Consider the following 25,082-nt stretch of genomic DNA (forward strand, 5'->3'; position numbering starts at 1 on the left):
CAATATATTGCCCCCAAGATAAAGTATGGTGATTAGAGATAATGTGATTAGGAGAAAACCCAAATCCCGAGCAGAGAGTTCTAGTCTTTTTCTGTAGTTCTAAATAGACAGAAAATCGAAGACTATTTGCTCTCAAGATCTCATGGAGTCCTTGTCTGTTGTATGTGTAGGTGTGGTGTGGCTGGACTGCAAACTTGTGTTAATTTTATCCAATATTTTTCAGAAGAACAAATTAGCAACGATATCCTCACTAATTAGCCCAATGAAGGAATGATCCTTCAAGTGTGAGGATGGAAACTCTCACAATGCATACATTGGAAAACTCTGTTTTTCACACAATTAATATTAACTAGATGACTCTTGCAGTGCTTTTATTGCCAGAAAGCACTTGCACTTGTAGTTGATGACAAGATCTTCTCCATTTCATCCTCCAAGAACATGGAAGTAAAGTCATCCCATAAGAATAAGATAAAAATCAAAACAGAACACAACTACACAAAGTATACCTCAAAAGGAAATGACACCAAAAACAGCAGTTAAACTTGGTAGCAGATTTAAAGGTTTGTGATGGGAGACTGGATGGTTCGTTGAAAGCATAAATTAGGAAGAGTTATAGTGACAAACTTTGACATTCTTTCCCATTTTCATTCTTTCCCAAATTCCTGTGCAAATACCTTCGAGCAACATTCAAATCTATTACAATAATGAGATGGACACTTTGGATACAAAGCCTGATGTCATTAAACTGAACATCTCCTATAAGTAGCCCGATTTGACCTGAAAAACATGTCTTTGACCCATTTGGTTTTAAAAATTGAATTTAGGTTTACAAAATAGAATTTTCCCCCTGAGATCTAAATTTTGGGCTTCTCTTGAGAAATCAGATCTGACTACACTGGAACAGCATTTCTGCCTGATGTGATACCGTTCTTAGGAGTATCTGCAGAGTGGCTGACTCTGCGATGGGATGTACCCTCCAGTCTGCAAGCACCCAGCATTCAATCACAAGGCCAGCTTCATGATCTGTTTGGCCATTAACTATTTAATTTCAAAGCCTTAGAACCAATCTGAAATCCTAGTGTCTTTTGTATGGTTCCTATAAACAAGGATAAATTACCAGCAATATTTCCACATAAGTTCGGGTATATAATAGACAGCCACTGTCAGTAATCTTTCTGTGGGCCAGTAAATAATTTATGAGAAAGCCAACTGACATAATTTTGTGTTCAAACACAGGGCCTCCTAAATTTAGAGTTTAATCCATCTACTAACTTAAGGCTGTTGAAAATATAAAATAGTAAAACAATAATTCATAAGTAATTACTCATAATAAATACTTTGTGTAGTGTGGTCTTTCATTGTAATAGATGTCCTAAGCAAAGAAAATAAATATCTTTTACACTCTTTATAATCATAATAGATTTTCTATAAGCAATCATATTAAAAGCTAATTTTGGTTAAAGAGATTGTGAAAGCATTCAAAGAAAACTATTATTCTGCTAATGGATATGGAGGGACAAGGACAGATAGATTTTCTTCTGGGAAGGGAGTAGGGATGAAGAAGGATATGAGGTGTTTGAGAGATAATTCATAGTGTCTTGTTAGGAAATATTTTAATTTATTGGCAAAAGATATGAAACAGTGAAGGGGATGCTATTATAATGTTCTAAATAGAGATACCAAATCATCAGTGCTACTCTGTTTCTCTTCTCTTCATATATTCTTATAATAGTCCCACTCTGAGGTATGTAATGTACTCAGTAGTTCTGATCCTTAGTCCTCATAATATCCATTACTTAAAGGAGGGTCATTTTCCTAGACTCTGTCACTTTGGTTTATTCACTGGGCAGAAGTGAGACTGTGGATTGAGGGTTGTCTTTTTTTTAAGATTTTATATTTATTCATGAGAGACACAGAGAGAGAGAAGCAGAGACACAGGCAGAGGGAGCAACAGGCTCCCTGTGGGAAGCCCGATGTGGGACTCGATCCCATGCTCTGGGATCTCGCCCTGAGACAAAGGTAGACACTCAGCGCTGAGCCACCGAGACGTCCCTGTGGATTGAGTTTTCTGGTAACTGTATTCAGCATCAACCAACAGTGGCACAGCAAGTTGAAACACACCATTCTGCCATTAAGCATATATACTCTCTCCTCTCAAATCTGCTTCCCCTACCTCCATTTCCTAAAGAGTTAAGGAATGGCATTATGCTTCCTATTCTGATATTCTATGATTAGATCTTCCCAGCAATTATATTTTCTCAGAGTTCTCAAAATTAATAAAATGTTCCAAGTCTCCGGGTCTCCCAAATCCAAGCACCTGCACGTCAAACTAATAAATAGAATAAATCTTATATGCCAGAAAAATAGAGCCATACTCTTGTGGAGTCTTAAGGAAGGTAATGCAGGGTAATGTAGAAAAACAATTAATTGATAAGGAGGAGGGAATCCTATTATCCTTGAGTATCTCCACTCTGAAGGCAGACCCTCAGAGGGACTGAAGTGTTGCTCAAATGCTAAATCTAGATTTTCATGTAAATTATATTCAGTAGTTCCAAAGATTTGCATTTACTTGTATCTGGGGACTTTATTCCCCAAATGATCAAATTAAATATGAGATTGTATCTCACATATCACAATTTTGCCTTAGAACCAGAACTCTAAGGCAAGAGCTCTAATATAATAGAACAAAAATATAAGAATAAACGTATCAGCATTTCTAAAAAACAAACAAACAAACAAACAAACAAAAAACAAACAAAAAAAAAAAAACCTGTACATCACAACACAAAACATTCATTCAATTTATACCTGAAATATTTCTGGTAAAATCATTACTAAATACAATTCCTTTGGGGAAGTATTTTCATTTAGATCTCCCAAACAGGTTAATTGCTTTACTTTTTTAGATTTCCATTTTTAATGGTACTACATAGCATTTATTTATGATCAATATTAAAGCCTACTCCACAATTGATATATTTTATTGTTTGAAAACTCATCCATATCTTTTGAACTGAGTAAGCCAATTATGCAGCCTATTGCACACAGCTATCTTCCATGGAAATTTCGTCTTGCTCAAGAGAGCAGCCATTCTGTATATCACAATACCTGCTTCCTGTCATACATGATTCTACTGGGGAGAAGGCATCTGGATCAAGAGTCACTAATCTAAAGTTTGACAAAATCCAAATATAAGTGAGGTGAGGTGACCGAGAGCGAGACTGTTTCCAAAATACAGGATACTGCTAAAATTGTACAATCAGATTCTCTCTTTCTGGAATATGAAATAGAAATAGAACCAGGGAATTATTAGGTGGAGAAAAGTTGAGGAAGATGCAGAGAAACAATGCAGAGGACCGGAGGTCCCATGAGTATAGACTAGTTTGGACTAACCTCTTTGTACTTATTTCTTCATCTGAAAAAAAAAATGGATATGATAACAATATGTCAACTTTATAGATCTCTTTTGATAATTGATGAGATAATACTTGTAAAGCTCTTAGCAGAGTCTGGCATATTGTAAGTGCTCATAAAAGTTAAATGCTGCTCACATCACATTAGAGTAGAATAATTGTTTTAACTCTCTGTCTCCACCACTAGGCTCTGAGCTTTCTCAGAGCAGGGACTGTCACTCTTCTCTACATCCTCGGTTAATGGCACGGCACCTAAACACAGTGCTTAGCACATTGCGGGGCCTTCACTATATGTTCATTAGATGAGTAAAATTAAGTTTTTTCTGCCTTTACTCAGCTTCCTCACTTTTCTCTTCATACCCACCTATCTAACTCATCATATTTGAGGGCCCTAGGAAAACCAGTGTATTCAAGTAGCAAACTGAGGTTTAGTTCATTTTTATTATTGTTTTGTTTTCTCAGTCTTTAAGTCACTTTATTTTTCTTGCATAAAACTACATGGTAGCCACAGTTGGGTCCTCTGCACAGAGACTTTGGTGTGCCTCTTTATAAGATCGTGAGTTCCTGATAGACTTGGTGAACACAGTCTCTTTCCAGAGGTCGGGGTAAGATAGCTGTAGGTCTTGGAAATGGCATCACGAATGGCCTCAGTGGAGTACTTGGGTGGCTCAGTGGGTTAAGCATCCAACTCTTGATTTCAGCTTAGTTCATGATCTCAGGGTAGTGGGGTCAGGCCCATGTCAGGCTCCTTGTGGAGCCTGCTTAAGATTCTCTCTTTCACTCTCTCTCTGTCCCTCCCCATCTCACACTCCCTCGAAAGAAAGAAAGAAAGAAAGAAAGAAAGAAAGAAAGAAAGAAAGAAAGAAAGAAAGAAAGAAAGAGGCCTTGGTGAAGTTGCCCAGGGTGTCAGTGCAGCCCCTGGCCAAAGTGTAGCAGTCACCAATACCGGCCATCATCAGTAACTTTTTGGGCACAGGGGCTAAGATGATGCCAGTGCCTCGGGGGCAGGGATCAGGGATGAGGCACAGTGCCACAGCAGCTGGTCACCTTACATGGGAGAGTGTAGGGTTTTCCAATGTCATTTCCCCAGTAGCCTCATGGAAGGGAGGTGGGGGAAAGCTTGGCCAGGATGGTGGCCCCACTGATGGCAGTGGCTACCTTCTTGGGGGTACTTCACATTCAGACCAAGGTGTCTGTTGTAATCTCCAATGGCAGAGATGCCTCTGCTGTCCAGGATGGGTCTGCTTTTGCACAGGGATGATCTTCAAAACCTCATCCTTGAGGGATGTCCCCCGGAAAGAGTCACTGATCTTAGATTCCCTGATGTGCAGGAAGAAGAGATAGATCTCCTCCAGGGATCTTCAAGTCCTTGATCACGTGGCCCAAGTTGGTGATGCAGATTCACTCCTTGCCTGTGGCCCTCTGCAGGCTCCATGGCCTCAGCCCTTGCCTGACCATGGCCATGAGCCTGACCTGAGATTCCAGTGCCAAAGCCACCCTGGCAGCCACCTCGGTCTCCCAGGGCCCTCTAGGCCCTCCCAACCTTCTGCAGCACTGGCAGTATCCACCATTTCGTGCTTTCTTGAAGATGTTAGTTCACTTTTAGTTGATGTAAGAATCAGCCTGATTTTTGCCTTATTTTCTATGCTAAAAATTACATATACTTCAAGTAGCCACAATATGCTTTCACAAATAATATGGTTGAGTCAGATACTCAAGGTATGGAGGACAAGATGGGGATGTAGGCAAGGCTCGGAACTAATGAGGTAAGAAACTCACTACCTATCAGTTAGATTCCCAGTAAAGATTTAACAGAACACAAAATTGCAGAATTTTAGGATTAGAAAGAGCTTTAGAATTTATCTAGTTCAATTTAACTTTGGCTTTATAGATGAGGAAACTGAGATCCAGATAGGACAAAGAATTTATAAGACTTAAGACAGCTCAGGACTTAAATATATGACTCCTTCTGGCAATAATAGTCCCTCCTCTGTACAACACTGCATAGCAATATATTTGCATGTCCATAATATAAACTAATATGGTATATTCAAACTATTATAATAGTAGGACAAAGTGTAAATTCATGGCCTTAGATTTAACTTTATTAGAGGCAAGCAGCTGTCTAGTATATCCTTTGGGAGAAAATAATCCCAGCCGCAATGATGCTCTCTCCATCATCATCTATAAATGTACTAAATTATTTATTAATGAATATCACAGATGTCAACCAGAATGGAAAACTAATAGCTTATAATGCTTTAATTTATTTGATTTACACATATTGTCAGAGACAACCTTTATGGAGGAACATATAATAATTAAGCACTTGTCAGAATGGCTAAATGTCACTATAAAATAAACTAGCAATCCAAATCTCTTGGGACAGTTTTGATATGTCACCCGTTCTCCCGGGAAGGGAGGCTTTTGAAAGCACCATATTTGCAGAATGTAGCCAATGTGTCAGGTTAATGGAATCAATAGATTTCACTTATGGAGCTAAGATGAGCGAAGGCAAAAATCCAGGCTAATTATAGGAAATAACAGGTAACTGAATTTTAGGAATAATGTGGATAAGAATGGATTATTTTAATGAAGGGTCAAAATCCTTGTTAAATAGATGGCCTAAAAAATCTCTTCTTTCTCTCCTCCTTCCTCTGATTTTCCTCTCCTCTCTCCTTTTTCCTTTTTCTTTTCTTTATCTCTATTTTTTATAATAACTCCCAAACGTACCTAATAATTTGTGGTGCTTTATACACTCTCTACTGTCTTTTCCTTTTCTACATCTTATATCAACCCTGCTAGAGGATCATTAATTGTATAGAAGAAAAATGTGTATTTGTAACTTTTTAATCATTTTAACATTTATATCATATTTTAGCTCATTTGAGAGCTTTCCTCAAGAAGACTCATTAGTAAATTTCCTTTAGTTCTAGAGTTATTCATGAATTTTCAGAGATATTGATTCATAGATGGAACGTTTCAGAGATGGAAAAATTCTGGAGCATTCCTGTGGATGATGTCTATTAAGATATAAGAATGATGTAATGTTGCAGTGATTCATACTACAATTAATTGTTGGTTTTTTGTTTGTTTGTTTAAATGCATGAAGTTTCAATACTTTACATTTTATTCTCTCATCTTTACTTTTTATTATATAACTGTACAAATAAATTAGCAGAAGAGTCAAAAGGGATTCTGCTTCATGCCATGATGGAGTAACAAGCAGCTGTTACTCTACTTCCACAAACCACTATGAAATTGAACAAAATATATGAGAAGCAATGGTTTTTAATCATGGGACAAGGGTATGGTAGGATAGTAGTCTTTGAGGGAAGGGAAACATGAAATAAGTCCCATGTTTATCTTCTTTTTCTGTATGAGGTAACTTTCCAAACAATGATTCAGGCAGTCAAACCCAAGTGAAACCCTGTATCTCATTGAAGATAAAGAGATTTAAAAAGCTGAAATTTAGGGGTGCCTGGGTGCTCAGTTGGTTACATGTCCAATTCTTGATTTCAGCTCAGGTCATGATCTCAGGGTCATGGAATTGAGCCCCGCATTGGACTTCACACTCAGTTTGGAGTTTGTTTGAGATTCTCACTCTTCCTCTCCCTCTGCCCCTTGTCCTGCTCATGCTTTCTCTCTCTCTCTCTCTCTCTCTCTCTCTCTCTCTCCCTCTCTCTCTCTAAGTAAATAGATAAAATATTTTTTTAAAATAGCTGAAATTTGTAGAGCATGAAGCTATAGAAGAGGGACCTATATGGTGGTTGCAAGGAGGACAAGAATCTGAATGGATACCTTCTAAATATCTAATGGCTAATGGCTTGGCTGCCTGTGCACACCATTAGGCTTCATGAGACCTATCAGAGAACTCTCTGTGGATTCACAAATGTGGGGCTGTGGGGTAACTGGGGATATTAGATGTTGAAGTTACAATTGAATCATAGTGAAATAACCTCATTGAGAACCTAAGGCTTTCAGCTGAAACTGAAGAAAGGCCATAATTTAAAAATAAGTCCTTAATTTTAGTAAAAAATGTTTTAGAAAAATATCCTTAGGACTAAGGATACAACTGAAACAGACCTGCTATAATGAGGAATAAATCCAAGTATACCAGATCAAGAGGATCCATTAATAGTTTATTTCCCTGTCAGAAAATCTAATACCTATTTAAATAAGTCTACATAACCTAAACTCACAGAAGCATATTATTTCTAATACCAGGTATAGGGGCGCCTGGGTGGCTCAGTTGGTTAAGTGTCTGCCTTCCCAGGGACATGGGATTGGGCCCCATGTTGGGCTCCTGGCTTAGTGGTGATCCTGTTTCTCCCTCTGCCCCCTGCTAGTGCTCTCTCTCTCCCTCTTACTCCCTATCTCTCTCTCAAATAAATAAATAAGCTCTTTTAAAAAAGTAATAATACCTGGTATGTAATAAACAATTAGTAGACATACAAAGCAACAAAATAATAATAATAATAATAATAATAATAATAATAACTCCTCTCAGGAAAAACATCAGTCAGTAGAAACTAAGCCTAACAGGATTCCAGAAGCTGTAATTAGCAGAAAATAGCTTTGCATTACCTTTTATAAGTATGTCCAAATATTTAAAAAGAAAAAAAGAACATAATAAGTGAACAGATAGGGTACATCACATTAGAAATGGAAACACTAGGGACACCTGGGTGGCTCAGCAATTGAACTGAACATCTGCCTTTGGCTCAGGGCATGATCTCAGGATCTGGGGATTGAGTACCACATCAGGATCCCTACAGGGAGCCTGCTTTTCCCTCTGTGTCTATGTCTCTGCCTCTCTCTGTGTGTCTCTCATGAATAAATAAATAAAATATTTTTAAAAAGAAATGGAAACACTATAAAATAACCAAATGGAAATTCAAGAACAGTGCAGTATCTGAAAACCGACATCTTTAATTTACTTAATATAAAATATTGAATGTTTTCCTACAAAGATCATGATCAGTAAAAGGATATTTATGATATCTTCTAGTGTAGTGATATTCTAGACAGTCTAATAAGAAAAGTAAAAGAGATAAAAGTCGTAAGGATTGGGAAGGAAGAAAAAAAAAGATTGGGAAGGAAGAAGTAAAATTATCCTTTTAACCAGATGTCATGATCATTTACATAGAAAATCCTAAGGAGTAGACATTAAAATCCTTCTAGAATAAGTCAATATTAAGAGGTCAAAGGATGCAGTAGTAATCGATTAAAATTAAATGTATTTCTACATTGAAACAATTAGCATTTAAATTTTAAAAGTCAATGTCATTTATAACAGCATCTAAAAACATGAAATACATGATAACCCTAACAAAAGATACTCAATATCTATTCACTGAAACTACAGATATTCTGAGGGAACTTTAAAAAGACATAAATATATTTACATAAATGTAAAAAAGATAAAAGTGTACCATGCTCATAGAATGAAAGACTTAATTTAAAATATAAATTATTCCAAAATGAAATGCCCCCAACAGAATTTCAGTACATTTGTTAAGAAATTGACAAGTTCTTTTTCATTCTAAAATATAAATGGAAATTCTAAATGTATATAATTCCTATAGTTACTGTAAGGCTGTAGAAACAGAGACAGAAGTATTGACATTAATATTAAGACAATGAAATTAATATCAATGAAGAACAGAAAAATAGACTTTACACATATGATCAATTGATTTCTATTTACTTAGATTGGCATATTTAATTACATTTGAAATTTTAAAAATATCAAAAGTAATCATTTAGGCAAAATTTAATCTTTAGAATAAAGAAACAAAATTTAAATTTTAGAATCAGGACACTCTCACATAATTTGCTATTTCCCTCCTTCATAACATTAGTTTTCAAAATTCAGTTCCTTTTCACATCTCCAAAGGAAATAATATATCATAAGAAGTATCAAAGTTCCCATCTTATGGAATTTAGATAGATAATGTAAAGTTACTACTATATGGAAAAATAAAGCAACTTCAATTGCGTTACTACATATACAGTATTTTTAAGGCAAATATCAGCTAGAAATTTGGATCAAGTCAAAACACTACAGTGGCTGATAAATTCCATCACTAGGAGAATAAAACTCAACTTGGGTCACTCTCTGATATAAAATTCCAAAACAAAAGTTTTCAGATATGGAATAGTTTTGCATGGAAGGTAGCTTCAGGAATGAGTCTTTAACACAACATCTAAAATTTAGTATCTATTCTCCAAAAGAAAGAAAGGGAGAAGAGAGCATGGGAGAAAGATGGAGAGAGTGCATGCAAGCATCCCATTGTGATGACAAGTCTATCAAAATTCATCACTACCCACTGCCCGATACAGTCATCCAAAGTGGGCATATACAATCATCCAAAGTGGGCATATTTCCCACTGAGCCACTTAGGCACCCCCACAACTTTTTGCTTGAGTGTTGAAATGAGGGAATCCCTGTCTGTGATTTGTACTTACTACTTTACTTGAACTTTAAAGGAAATTCTGAGAGTGATCCTTTAGAAAGCATATATTTTGAGTCAGAAACAAAGCCTTCTTCAAGGAAAAAGTGGGGAAAAAGAACAACTGGAGTTAGAGTTCTCTGACCAGCACTTTGCCAATTTCAGGATACTAGATGCAGCTGAGATGCAGGATAATTAAATTCTAACACATTGTGGCCTTTGAGAAAGTGGAGCTCTGCCTGGAGAAGCAATTATAAGAATCAGCCAAGAACAAAATGCAGATCCTAAGATGTGGGCTATATTCAACCAGTGTGGTTGAGTGATTTCTTGTAGGTCATCTCCATTCTTCTATGGAGCCCATCCATAGCCCATTGAGGTTTTATTTTCATCATGGTAATTTTCAGGTCTATAATTTCCATTTCTTTCTTTTTTACAAAATCTATTTAGTTGCTGAGATTTTCAATCTTTTCATTTGTCACAAGGCAATTTTTAACTGATTTTTGAACCATTTAAATGATGGCTACTTCAAAATCCATATTAGGTAATTTACATATCTGATTCATCTTGATGTTACTGTCTGTTGGTTATCTGCTCTCATTCAAGTTGTGATTTGCTTACTGGAAATTTTGGGTATTATACGGTGAGATTCTAGATACATGAGAAATAAAAATACACATGTCGAAAGTAACTTGTACATGATGGTTTATAGGTGCTTTGTTCATAATAGCCCAAAAATTAAAATCACAAGATATTTCCTATCAGGATAAGGATAATCAAACTTGTTACTTTCACATAATGGAAAAATAGTTAGCAATAAATACAAGTGAATTACAGATACATCCTGCAATATCAATGCATCTCAAAAATATTGCATTGAGTGAAAGAAGGCACAGAAGAGTACATACTGTATGATCCCATTTATATAAAATTCAAGAACAAGATAGACTAGTATATGGCAATAGAAATCAGACATGGCTGGCTATGGAGAAGAGAGTTGACTAAAATGGGCACCAAGTATCTTTCTGGAATGAAAAAATGTTCTAAATTTTTATGGCTATCCCAGTTGCTTTCTCAAAACTCACTGATTTATACACCTAAGTTCTATGCATTTCATTGCAGGTTCATTTTCCCTCAATTAAAAACTGCAAAAATAAATACAAGTAAATAAATAACTGATGTGCTGATAAAACTTTTTTTAATCTTATGCAAAAGAATACTGTGTATCTCATGACAACACTCTGTCAGGAATAAATTCCTCCTTTTCTTAGCATGGGGACACTCCCTACTCTGCCATCATTGATACCAGAAATCTAACAACAAATAAGCAACAAAGAACGTGATGCTGTCTTAGTCTCCAACTCCCTACCACTACCCCCTATTTGCACCTACTTGTGAATTTTTCCATAACCTGCTTTAAGAAATCTATGAAATGATAGTGCTGAGGTCACAGTGATTGCATTATGTAGGTAATGGCAATGAGAGTTCATTTTGGAGCCTTTCTTTTTTTTCTTTTTTGTTTTTATTTATTTATTCATGGGAGACACAGAGACTGAGACAGAGACAGAGACAGAGAGAGAGAGAGAGAGAGAGAGGCACAGAGAGAAACAGGCTCCGTACAGAGAGCCCGATGTGGGACGCGATCCTGGGACTCTAGGATCACGCCCTGGGCTGAAGGTGGTGCTAAACCGCTGAGCCACCCGGGCTGCCCTGCAAGTTCATTTTTATGACTAAATACAATGTAATAAATAAACACTATTGGATGAATACTAATAACCAAAGGCAACAGACTTTCCTAGGCCAAACTGCAGTCTTTTGTAACATGTTTGAATAGCTGAGTAGAAAATAATACTCGTGTATAAAAGAATATATCAACAAAAAGACTTACTTTTCCTACTAAAGTGCTGTCTCTGCCTAGGTGAACAGTGCTATCCATCAGTTGTCATTGTGTCTCTCTGCCCCCTCAAGAATCCCTCTGCTAGGGACACCTGGCTGGCTCAATCTGTAGAGCATGCAACTCTTGGTCTCAGGGTTATACATTTGAATCCCCACATTTGAGTATAGATATTACTTAGAAATAAAATCTTTAAAAAAATCCCTCTGTTATCCCTGACTGTTAGTAGCTCTGCTCTATGGCCTACTCTTCATCACCTAACATAGAAGTCAAAAGGTAGATTTTGGACCTTCCACCTATTCACACAGTAGCTTATGCTAGGTGCTGTTTATCTCAAACATTACCATTTACCATTAACCATATCCAGTTTCAAGAAATAAATTATCTTCCTGAAGAGGTAAAATAGGATACATAAAATGAAAATATCATGGGGGGCCTGGGTGGCTCAGTCAGTTAAGCATCAGACTCTTGATTTGGCTAGGTTGTGATCTTAGGGTCGTGAGATGGAACCTCACATCAGGATCTACACTCAAAGGGGAGTCTGGGGATTCTCTCTCTCTAAAATAAACAAATTAATCTTTAAAAAAATCATAAAATGAAAACATCATGGGCAGCACTCCACAATGCAATTGCAATAGTCATTTAGAGTAATAAATCCTGTGTAAAGACAATCACTATAATAAATCCAGTTATTAGAGATATTATTGCTGTCATAATTACAGAATTAAGAACTAAAGGGTATGTTGAATTGTCTGAAGAAAATCATTCTTGTGCAAATAACAACAGCTGTTCAAATTTCTAAGTTGCTAAAATCCTTAAGCCCTAGCTCACCAATCTTTATATGAATATACTTTCTGTTTTGATGATTATTTTTTCAGCATGGCTGACAATTTATTTCACTTTCAAAATCAGACACACAGGTGACCACAATCGATCAAATTTATATTGCAGAGGAAGCCAAGAAATATTTCATTTAACTTAAAAATAGGCCACTAAAAAAGAGATAATGAAATAGACCAAGACTTTGTCTTCATGAAGAGCTGCAAAGAAAAGGTGTAACCAGATTCTTCCAGTAAACCTCTTTTACACAAATCTTGTGGGCATCCTAGACTTAGTAAACATGTTACGGGTCCTTGTGCAAAAAAAAAAAAAAAAATATTGCGCACCCTCAAATTGTGCCAAATGTACCATGTACTGATAATGTACCATTTAATATGAAAAGTTTCAACAAAGCCAAACAGGTACTTGGTGATTGGGTAGCCTTCATAATAGTAAGTGTCTTTTCTGAAACTGGTCCATATTCCAATGATAATTTACTCTGGATGGAGAATTTAGCCTTAGAACAAGAAAAATAAAGAATGAAAGAATGAAAGAATGGTTTATTGGTGGAGTTTAACACCCTTGATACTTGTAATCTGCTATATAATCACCAGAGAGGGTCACTGCAAGCTCCAGTGGTAGGAAGACAGATTAGTTTGAAGAAAAAAAATGTTCAACCTGCATAGTTGGTGTGGAGAAGAAAAAACATTTTTCTGTATCATCTATCAATGCTGCCGTTGGTATTTATTTTTGTTTTAAAGATTTGTTTAATTTTTGAGGGAGAAAGGGGGGGTAGGAGCAGAGGGAGAAGGAGAGAGAGAATTCTAAGCAAACCCCCTGCTTAGCATGGAGCCTCATGACCCTATCATGACCTGAGGTGAAATCAAAAGTCAGATGCTGGGGGCACCTGGGTGGCCCAGTGGTTGAGTGTCTGCATTTGGCTCAGGTCATGATCCCGAGGTCCTGGGATCAGGCTCCCTGTAGTGAGCCTGGTTCTCCCTCTGCCTGTGTCTCTGCCTCTCTGTGTGTGTCTCTCATAAATAAATAAATAAAATCTTAAAAAAAAAATAGAGTCGGACTCTCAACTGACTAAGCCATCCAGGTGCCCCCCTAAGGCATTTATTTTAATACACTTACTAGTCTTTGTATAAAATTGCTAATGCCAAAACTTTTAACATACGTACATACATGCATACACACACATACATACATGCATATATACACAAACACATAGATAAGCAAGCAAACAATTGAATAATTCATTAAATGCAGTTGTATTTGGAAGATCTTTTTTGGTTGTCACATATAAGAGTTAAGTCCCTATTTTCATTTTTGTTTTAGCAAAAGAATGTTTGAGGCCTTCCCTAGAAAGTACACTGACACTGGCATTGTCAATGTTAGTATGTCTGTGTTGGAATTGTACCCAACTAAGACTTTCAAAATGAGGAAAGCTAATATAATAATGCCTTCTAGTCACCGCATCATATCATTCTGATTTCTTAGTATCACTTTTCATTATCTGTTTTCTCATGTTTATGTATTATGTGCCATTTAGAATAGACACTTCTATTTTTCACTATGATACTGTACTTAAAAGATTGCTGGCACTTGTAAACACTTATTACATTTGTGAGAGGGAAGGGTTGATGGTGCTCAATCAGCTCTGGAGAGGAATGTGGGTGAGGAGAAAGAAGGATATCTATAGCCGTGAAATAGAGTCCTTAGCCACTTATACTTTCCTAAATATAACTTATGTGTATTTTTATAAATAACATAACCTGCTTTTCTTCCTCACTAATTATGGGTTGCAGTTGGCCATCTTTGAAGACTTCTCAGTCCAAAAAGATTGTACTGATGGAGACTGTGACTGTCCATTAAAGTCTTTTGGCTGGGTTTACATAGAAGCCTAGTGAGATGCTGTTGTTTAAGTGTGAATTCTTCTTCCTGAATTCTGTCTATACTATTTCACTTCCAAGTCTGAGTTTTCTGGACAGGTAGAACTGAGACTGAGTACCTGAGCATAGTATTTTCTTTAAGTTAATGCCATCCTGTAGAGTAAGTGAGGACAACCACCTAATCTTCCCTGGGAACAACCTCCATGTATGCTAACAATTGTTGTTGCATTTGTTAAGGCACACTTCAGAAAACCAACTGCTTTTAAGTAGGTTGAATATAAACCTTGTAAAAATAATTTAAATTTTTTTTTTCTAAAAACATAATGTAACAGTTAAGGTTCTAGAAAACAGACCAATGTATGTGTATGTACATATAAGCATGCACAAGCCTATGTATGTATGTATATGTGTATATACATAAGTATATATTTTAAGGGGTCTTTGATTATAATTTTAATAGTTTAATTATGGCTTTTGAAGAAAGTAAAAATTTTACAAAATTAAACATGCACACCAATAGTAAGACACAACCTAATACCAGAAACTAGATCGTAAAATCAAGGTAGTTTCTTGTTGGTGCAACATTGAATGTGTTGAGGAGAGGGAGGAGATGTAGCTTGAACAACCATCTCAAGCAGAAACTTGTAAAACTAAAATTATTAAAATTCTTAGGCAAAAGCAAAGGAGCAAATCATCATGACCCAAAACTAAAACCATACCCATTAGCAATCATTCCTCATTCCTCCCTTCTTCCAGCATCTGGCAATAATGAATCCACTTTTGCCTCTATGGGTTTTTTTTTTTTTTTTAATCTTTTCATCAGTTCATGAGCATTTGAATTGTCTCCACTTTTTGGCTATTATGAATACTGCTGCTATGAATGTTTGCTTACAAGTTTTTCTGTGGACATACATTTTCAGTTCTCTTGGGTATATACCACAAGAGTGAAATTGCTGAGTCATATGGTACCAAGTTTAACATTTTGAGGAAATGCTAAACTGTTCTCCAAAGTGATTGGAATGTTTTACAATGCCACAGGCAATGTGAGATTTCCAGTTGGCCACATATCATCAATGCTTGTTATTGTATCTTTTTTAATTTATAGAAATTTTAGCCATCCTAGTGAGTGTGAGATAAAATCTTATTGTGATTTTGATTTGCATATTTTCCCAGTGAATAATTATGGTCAGAACCTTTTCATGTGCTTAGTGGACATTGTAGATCTTATCTGAAGAAACAATACCTTCATTGACTGGCAGTGGGATCCAAGTATAAGAACGTACCTATTTTGGTTTTCTTAAAAATTCACAAAACATAAGCCATTCACTGTCAGAGGGATAGGGTGGAAAGGCATGGACTTTCACCTAATTTTATATCACATAAAAATTAAGGTTTAATATACTTCTTATCATAGCGCTTCTAGAGTTCAACACAGTGTCTGGCATATAGAAGACTCTCAATATGTTTGTTCTAATGAATAGGATTACATATACATTTGTTAGTGTTTACACTGCTAGTGGGATATTTGTAGAGTATCCATGCCTCTTGAAAATATCATTGGGGATATGCTAGGGATGCTATATAATTTTAAAGTTGATCACAAAAATCTAATCAAAGTAAAAATCATGTCCAGCAAGAGGGAATTTTCTTTCTTTTTTAAAAAAAGTATTTATTTATTCATGAGAGACATAGAGAGAGAGAGGCAGAGACACAGGCAGAGGGAGAAGCAGGCTCCATGGAGGAAGCCCGATGCAGGACTCCATCCCCAGACCCCAGGATCACACTCTGAGCTTCAAAGGCAGATGCTCAACCACTGAGCCACCCAGGCATCCCAAGAGGGGATTTTCAAGCAAAGTATAATATAACCCATAACGAAAAGCCACATAAATAAAAATAAATTTTGCAATCAATCCATGTTTATTTTCTTCAAAACTTGTTAATGATATTTTGTGAAATCAATAAGAAAAATATGAGAATACTATATAAACCATAGGAAATTTTTTAAAGTAATCTTATAAGGGAAAGGCTTTTGTAAATATGACATAAAATTCAGAAGCATTAAATCTATTATATAAAAATTCAATGATCTATATAAAATATAAAGTTACATGGAAAAGCCCAACATAAGCATTTCAAAAATGAAACTAGTGAAAATACTTGCAAATTTTTTTAGAGACATGGTATAATTTTTCTATTATGTAAACAATTTATATCAATAAAATGAACAACCTACAAGAGAAAGAACAAGGATATGCTAAGTAAAGGAAGATAATATACATATGCATTTTAAACATATGAAAATATTTAGTATATTGAGAAAAATACAAGTAAGAACTACACTGAGATGCAGTTTATTTAGTCTGGCAAAAATAGAAAAAGTTTTAAAACACACTAATATATTAGTGACAGTGTAGGGGAATGGAAATTCTCCAAAGATCATTGAACTCATATAAATTGTTAAACATTTGTGGAAAACAATAGTATTTATCACGATGATAAATACTGCCATTTGACCCAGCACTTTTGTTTCTAAAGAATTTACTCTACAGATATTTTCAGCCATGTAAGAAATTACATATGTACAATATTTTATATTGCATTATTGATTGTAATAATAAAAGAATAGAAGCAATATAAATATTTATTAATAGAGGATTACTTAAATAAATTATGGTACATATATCCATATAATGATAATGAATACAGCCATTAAAATGATTGAGGAAGTTCTTCATAAAGTGATCTGTAAAACTCTCTAAGATATATTGTTAGGTAAAAAAAAAAAAAATCAAGGCATAGGACAATACATAATAATATTCTGGTTTCGTATATAATTGTAATTAGGAGCAGGATACATATATGTATGCACAGAATATCACTGGGAATAATATAAGATATTCATAATATTGGTTGTCTCTAAGGAAATGACATATGCAGCTTAGAAAAGAGATTGGAATTTTAAACCATATGAATTCATTATATTTAATAATATGTAAATAAAACTTAGCTACAGACAAAGTTCACACAAGATTATGTGAAGTATAATCCCAATTTTTTTTTAAGATTTTATTTATTTATTCATGAGAGACACAGAGAGAGAGAGAGAGAGCACAGACACAGGCAGAGGGAGAAGCAGTCTCCATGCAGGGAGCCTGACGTGGGACTTGATCCAGGGTCTCCAGGATCACACCCCGGGATGAAGACGGCGCTAAACCACTGAGCCACCTGGGCTACCCATATAATTCCAATTTTTAGCAAACAAATGAATAATATAAATTAGCTAACTGACACTGAGAGGGCCTAGAAGTGATGCCAATAGCAAAGAACATACTCAGTGCTCATATTTTGGTTTCTAAACACAATCATCCAGTAAAAGAAACCAGGGTTGCTTGGAAAAAATGGCTGATTTGGTTGGGTACAGGGCAAGAGAAGATAAAGATGAATGTAAATCATCTAGTAGTATCAGAAGTGCTCAAAAACATCGAAAGACTAGCCATGTTAAATGACCACAAGATCCAACCTAAAAGAGCACCCAGTGACCAAAACTGGAAAAATTTGAGTAATGAAATAGTGTAATATTGGATTATAAGGCAAAATATAAAATAAATATCCATGAATCTGTATTGTTATAAACAATTGAATAAATAAGTAAATAGAGAAGAGATGACTCTTCCTTACAAAATAATTCCAAGAGATGATAGATGATAGATAGATGATAGATAGATAGATAGATAGATAGATAGATAGATAGATATAATCCCTTCTCTAAGAGTGGAGCTTAATCCCATCCTGGCCCCAAGGGTGATCTAGATTTAAGAGTGGAGCTTAATCCCATCCTGGCCCCAAGGGTGATCTAGACTTAGTGACTCTTGTAAAAGGAAAGACTAGGGAAAAGAGGAAGTAACTTTCTATTGAAGAAACCTAGCAGACACTACCTTAACCAAGTCATCAAGATTGACATAATCAGGGATGTCAAGTACATATGTAATCTCTGGTGTCATGTGATGAGAAGAATACCTTATATCTTTGGTGTTTCTCCACAAATCCTTAACCCAAGACCAATCATGAGAAAACTATCACACAAATATAGATTAGGGGACATTCAACTGGACAGTACTAACCCACAACACTGTAAAGGTCATTTAAACAAAGAAAGACAAATTTATAGACCAGAGGAGGCTGGGAAACATGCATGAGGTGTGGTACCTAGATTAGATCCTGGAACATAAAGTAGACATTAATGAAATATCTGGTAAAATCCAACTAAAGTCTGGAGTTCAGTTATTAGTAATGCACCAATTTTGGTCATTTGAACTGGAAAAGAGGGCTCAGAAGCTTCAGTCTATGTATTTCAGTAGATTTCAGTAGATTATTTTCTGGTCACAATTGTGCGTGGATAGAACAAGGAAGAAAACTCCAATATTAGCCTTCTCATTGCCTTCCTTTCTCCACTATTTTTACCAGTTCCTCCATAGTGATCTCCATAACTCATTTCTCCAGATGAGGTGATGTGAGGAATAAGGAGAGCATTGTTCAGAGTGGGCAGTTCAAGCTCTCTGATTGAGAAATGCATGGAGAAAGGAAGTGCCTTAATCAAATGTAGTAAAAATTGGCCAGTTTCTTCACCATTGGCTCCTTCCCTGGAACATCTACTAATGGATGGATAGGCATGCATGTATGTATAAATATAAATATATATGTAAATAGTGAATGAGGAAACTGGAAAATGGCCAAAGCTTACTTTTAAGAAGCGGGTCACATCCATAACTATTTCTGGAGGAATCATTTGGTAAAGGGAACAACTATATACTTTAAAGATAGATAAATAAAAACCTCAAACCAGGAAACCAATGAGAAGTTTATATTTTAAGAAATTTAATTCTCTTAAAAGAGAATGAGTAAATCACTGAAAATTCTACATTAGGTTCATGTTATGTGTAGAAAGCAATCTTCAGTACTTCCAATCTGCTATTAAAGATAAACCTAATGCAATTTTCATTTGAGGCTTAGCTTTACTATACTTGAAATATAGCACTTTCCTCAACTGTTAATATTCCATCTATGAAAAAGTAAATTAAAATACCTCAATCTACTGGTACCTTTTATATAACCTTTTCCTTGCATTATTTTTTATGTCTTTAAAAGCATAATTGCAGCCAGCTTAACATAACCAAACTATACATGAAACTTTCCTAATGTTTGCTTACCTCAAATAATTTGGTCTTATTAGTGACTATAACCATAACGTAGCTATAGACATTTGTATGAATGGTATTTGTACTTCCAATAAATTGGTCTCATGCACATATGCAGTCAATACATTTCCTTTTTTTTTTTTTTGCATAAAACATATCATAGAATTTTTTTTTCTTTTTCTTTCTCTCAGAATTTCTACTGTAACATTCAGTCCTGGTCCGTGATATGGTAACTAACACAGATTGCCTTTTTTCTCCTCTGAAAACAAACTTGCAAGTGATCTCAGGACAACAGAGATGTGAGCTAATGGATATAAGAAACTGAGGGGAAAAAAAAAAAAAAAAGAGGAAAAAAACAATCTCTGACAGCTGACAACTGTTAGCTGCCTGGCCGCCAATGGCTAGGTTGTAGTGTTGCTTCCTGAACATAAACCATTTCATGGAATATCACTGTCACATAAGGTTATTTTGTGATCTTGATGGAAACAAAAATAAGGAAAGGATATAACCACATTCTCCTCTCAAAGCCAATGTGAGTGCCTAATACTCGTTTACCAGTGACAGCCCTGCTTTGTCCCTCTCCACTTCTGAATTAAAATGATTAATGTACTTAGTAACCAAATAGCCTCCATTCTCTTTCTTTTTCCTAAAGTTGAAATATAGTTGATGTACAATCTTATATTCATTTTAGGTATACAATACAGTGATTCAATAATTCGGTATATTAAACTAGGTTCACAGTGATAAGAGCAGTTAACATCTGTCACCATACTACATTATTACAATTTATGGACTTATATTCCCCATGACTTACTTATTTTATAACTGGAGATTTGTACCACTTAATCCCCTTCATCTATTTTGCCTCAAATCCACCCTCCCCCCAGCTTTGGCAACCACCACTTTGTTCTCTGTATTTATGATTCTGTTTCTGCTTGGTTTTTGTCGTTTGTTCATTTGTTTTGCTTTTTAGATTCTACATACAAGTGAAATCATATGTAATTTGTCTTTTTCTGACATATTTCACTTAGCATAATACTTTCTAGGTCCATCCGTGTTATTGTGAATGTCAAGATCTTATTCTTTTTATAGCTTAGTATTCCATTGCACATCTTTATCTGTTCATCTATCAGTGGACACTTAGGTTGCTTTAATATCCTGGCTATTGTAAATAATGCTACAATAATATACAGGTACATACATTTTTTAAAATTAGCATTTTTATTTCCTTTGGATAAAGAGCGGAATTACCGGTTTGTATGATATTTCTATTTTTTAACTTTTTAAGGAACCTCCATACTGTTTTTCCACAGTGGCTGCATTTCCACCAACAGTGCAAGAGGGTTCCCTTTGTTCCACATCATCATCAACACTTTTTATTTCTTGTCTGTTTGATATTAGCTATTCTGATAGATGTAAGGTGATATCTCATTGTGGTTTGATTTGCATTTCCCTAATAATTAGTGAGTCATGTGTCTGGTGGACATCTATATGTCTTCTTTAGAAAAATGTCTTTTCAGAACCTCTGCCCATTTTTAAATCAGATTATTTGGTTTTTGGTGTTAAGTTGTATAGGTTATTAATATATTTTGGATATTAACCCCTTATTGGATATAGCACTCACAAATATCTTCTCCCATTCAGTAGGTTGATTTGTTGTTTTGTTGATGATTTCCCTCACTGTGAAAAAGCTTTTTATTTTGATGTGGTCCAACAGTTTATGTTTGCTTTTGCTTGCCTGAGGAGACTTATCTAGAAAAATGTTGCTAAGGCCGATGCCCATGAGACAGCTGCCTACATTTTCTTTAAAGAATCTGTTTCACGTCTGACATTTAGGTATTTAATCCATTTTTAGTTTATTTTTGTGTATGGTATAAGAAAGAGGCCTCTGCTTTCTGAAAATCCAATCAAAAAACAGACTCCCAAATCACCTAGTATAAACCCAAATCCCATACATTATCATTCTAATTCCATTTCACTAAGATTATTTTCCTCGTAGCATATAGTTTTCCTTGCTGCAGCAAATTAATAAACCTACATTTGTTTGACTACAGGTGTATTCGTGGTAGTCTTTGGGCACCAGACTTTAATGAAACAAACAAAAACTATGGGAAGATTACTGGTGGATAAAAGGTCTTGTTATCACCATGGTTGTTTGGCAGCTGTGGGATGGGTTGGAGGGTGACATGTATGTGTATTTTGGCTACAGTGGGAGGAAGAGCAGAAGAAAGTTATATACTGTGGATGAAGATAGGTTACAGGAAAGCTTGAAAGACTTTAATTTTGCTCTATTTTTCTTTCTCATATATGCTGCCTGATTTTCATATTGTCCTTATTCCCATATTGTCCCTTCATTTTGCCTTCGCTGGGAGCCCAAACAAAGCCCAGCAGCACCATTACTATTGTTCAGGTGCTTTAATAACACCCCTCTTTTTGCCATCTCTTTCTGACAAATGGATATCAAAAGAGGGGTGTTGTTACTGATAAGAGCTGGTTAGAAGTTGAGACTAAAGTTTATGAAAGAGAGCGTTCTGCTAATGCTCTCTGTGACCTTTCCAGCCCAGCTCTTGAGGCACTTGAATTGAAGACAGCTTTGGTTTTCAGGGAAGACATAACTACTGAGGATTTCTTCCTTGTACTAGTGCAAAAAGAATGAATGTTAACGAGAGACCAGGTTCCCAGAGTTAATGAATTTTCTCTACTCAGGAAATATGGACCCTTGGTGTCACTAAGTAATCCAATAGTTTATTCCAGAAGAGCTGTTTCGGTGAAAATTCAAATGCATGGAAAACATGTGTAGTGGATTATAATACCCTCTAATACTCTCCAGTGATTTCTCTTCATCGAATCCATTGAGTTTATTCATGAAACCTGTGGTCATATATGACCGTGGTGATTTTCCTTGGGAGGGAAAAGTACAGCCTCATTTCCATCTTTATGTAGCCACTCCTCCTGTATCAATCACTGTTCTTTTGTGGACCTCCTTTGTACCTCTGATGGTCAGTATAGATTTTGCCCCCCAGAAGGCATTGCAATAGATGAGAACAGTGTGCTCAACTAATTTGTTCCAATGTTCTCTGTATTTGAAGCTGAAAATTCACTCTCTAATCATGTCCAGCCACATTGTCTTATAAAGGTTATCAAGGTCTCTGCAGTGATATAAAATGACAATATTAACCTAGTCTAATAACAAAATACAACATCAAGATGTCCCAAGGTTGAATATAAACTCCTCTCATTATTAAATTTCTGGTAAAATTTATATTCAGATATAATGCCTCTGTGATTTAGTACACAGACTCTGAACCAGATTACCTGGCTTCACATGTCAGTTCTTGCACTTGGTTTGTGATCCTGGGAAAGTTCACCAAACTCCCTCTGCCTTCGTTTTTCTTCTCTGACAAGTGGGAATATGACAAGACTTGCAGAGTTGTGAAAATTAAATGAATTGATATCTCTAAAGCTTTTAGAAATATTTCTGGCAGATAAGTGTTTTATGAAAATCATTGTTTACTACTCTACTTGTATCTTAAAAATTGCATTGAAGTCAAACAATCACCCCTATATCCCTCAGTTTCTTATTCTGCTTAGCATCAGCTAACATATTCTCCATCTTCAGATTCTTGAAGAGATCCATTCATTGGTTATCCATTCAGTGGCTGTCCATTCTGGATATTTTCATTGGAAAAACGATTGCTTCTGACTTAAACAGCGGTAGCAGCTCTGAACCTAAGTCATGCCAAGCCAGCTTCTGATGTACTTCAACTTTGTTATCAGCTTCATCGACCTATAATTTACAAACAGTAGAACTCACGAATTCTCAATGTATAATTTGATGAGTTCTGAGAACTGTTTACGGTCTTGTAACCACCACCACAACCATGAAATAGACATTTCCATCACCACAAAAAGTGCCTTTGTGCCCCCTTTTTTTGTCAGTATCTTCTGTCCAACTCCTGGACTCCTTGAAGCTGCCAGCCTTCTATCACTATAGCGTTGCCTACTCCAGAATTTTATATAAATGGAATCACACATTATATAGTTTTTCTCTCCAGCTTCTTTCACTTGGCAAATCTTTTGAGATTCATCCAGCTTTCTTGCATGTCTCAGTAGTTCATTTATTTTTATTAAGTAGTATTTCATCATGTGGCTTTACTAATCTTTTAAACTTCGTTTTTAAAAAAGGGAAAATGAGAGATTTTTTGGGCAATTGGGATAAAAGGACAAAGATACTCAAAGATCCTATCTGGCTGTTCTGAGAGCTGAGGAATTGATATTTGTCATACTTATAACCCTTTTGTAAAGATAAATATCTTGTCCATGGCATCTACATTTTTGCCTACATTAAAATATACCCCGATCTTGTGCTGTATGCCCATCTTCTACTACTTCTTCGAAAGCCTTCTGCACTGACTCCTCACTGAACCAACTACAGGTGTCTCCAAATATCCTTGTTTCTACAGATGCAGTTCTCTCTGTCAGGAACTGCTCTCCCTCCATTGTCAATCTATCAAGTTCCTTCCTGTTCATACTTTATAGCTCAGTTGAGATATCACCTTCCCTGCCTTGTCTTTCCTGATCTGTACAACTAGAATTAATTACTTCTTTCTTGGTGTCCCCAAAGCATCATGTATATAACTCCACTATATCACTCATTTAATTGTGATTTATAAACAAATTCAGATATGTCTCTATTATGGAAAAAGATAGTGTTGTTCAACTTTGTTCCCCAATGTAAGTTTAATGCTCAGCACCAATGTAGATATTCAATAAATGTTTGTTTGATGGAATAAAATGAATAAATGAATGCATTAAAAGTGCCCTCCTGTTGATACACGTCCGTCATAGGTAGTGTAAGTACATGAACTAAACTCTCTGCTTGTAACTTGCCTGGAAATCTACTTCTTTGCTCCCCGTAGGGTTTTGAAACAGGGAACAGGGAAATCTGCTAATGGTCGGATAAATCTTGGTGAATTTTAAGGAAACAACTGCTATCCGCTGAAAAGTGCACTTAATTATTCACGGTGCATAGGGGTTTCTGTGACATGACTAGCAACAAGCTCCTGGCCCTTCAGACGGGAAGGATGCATTCGTAATTAAACCGTGACCCATGCTGTCTCCTGCTGCCAGATTTCCTTGAGTAGTCACTGGAGATGAAATTCTAATTATGACATTTGAAGAAATAAAATTCTCCAGGGAAAGCAGCCTCCAAAGACAGACTGTATGTCGACAGCTGTTGTGGAAATTACTTATTTTAACCTTTGCCATAAAAATTGTAAAACTGATCCAGCTCCTTCTCTGTGGCAGACATTTTGGGAGATGGATTTGTAGGTGTGTTTTGGGGATTAGCCTAAAGCCAAGACAGCATCATTTTGCAACAGAAGTTCCATTAAAGTTTCTTAAATTTTAGTGAA

General features: G+C 35.8%; 1 pseudogene; it reads right to left on the reverse strand.

The window, feature by feature from the left end:
- Nucleotides 1-3,907: 3,907 nt before the first annotated feature.
- On the reverse strand, nucleotides 3,908-24,168 carry LOC106559525 (annotated as a pseudogene).
- Nucleotides 24,169-25,082: the final 914 nt, after the last annotated feature.

This window comes from Canis lupus, chromosome 11 (genome assembly GCF_011100685.1).
Source record: "Canis lupus familiaris isolate Mischka breed German Shepherd chromosome 11, alternate assembly UU_Cfam_GSD_1.0, whole genome shotgun sequence".
NCBI classification, from domain to species: Eukaryota; Metazoa; Chordata; class Mammalia; order Carnivora; family Canidae; genus Canis; species Canis lupus.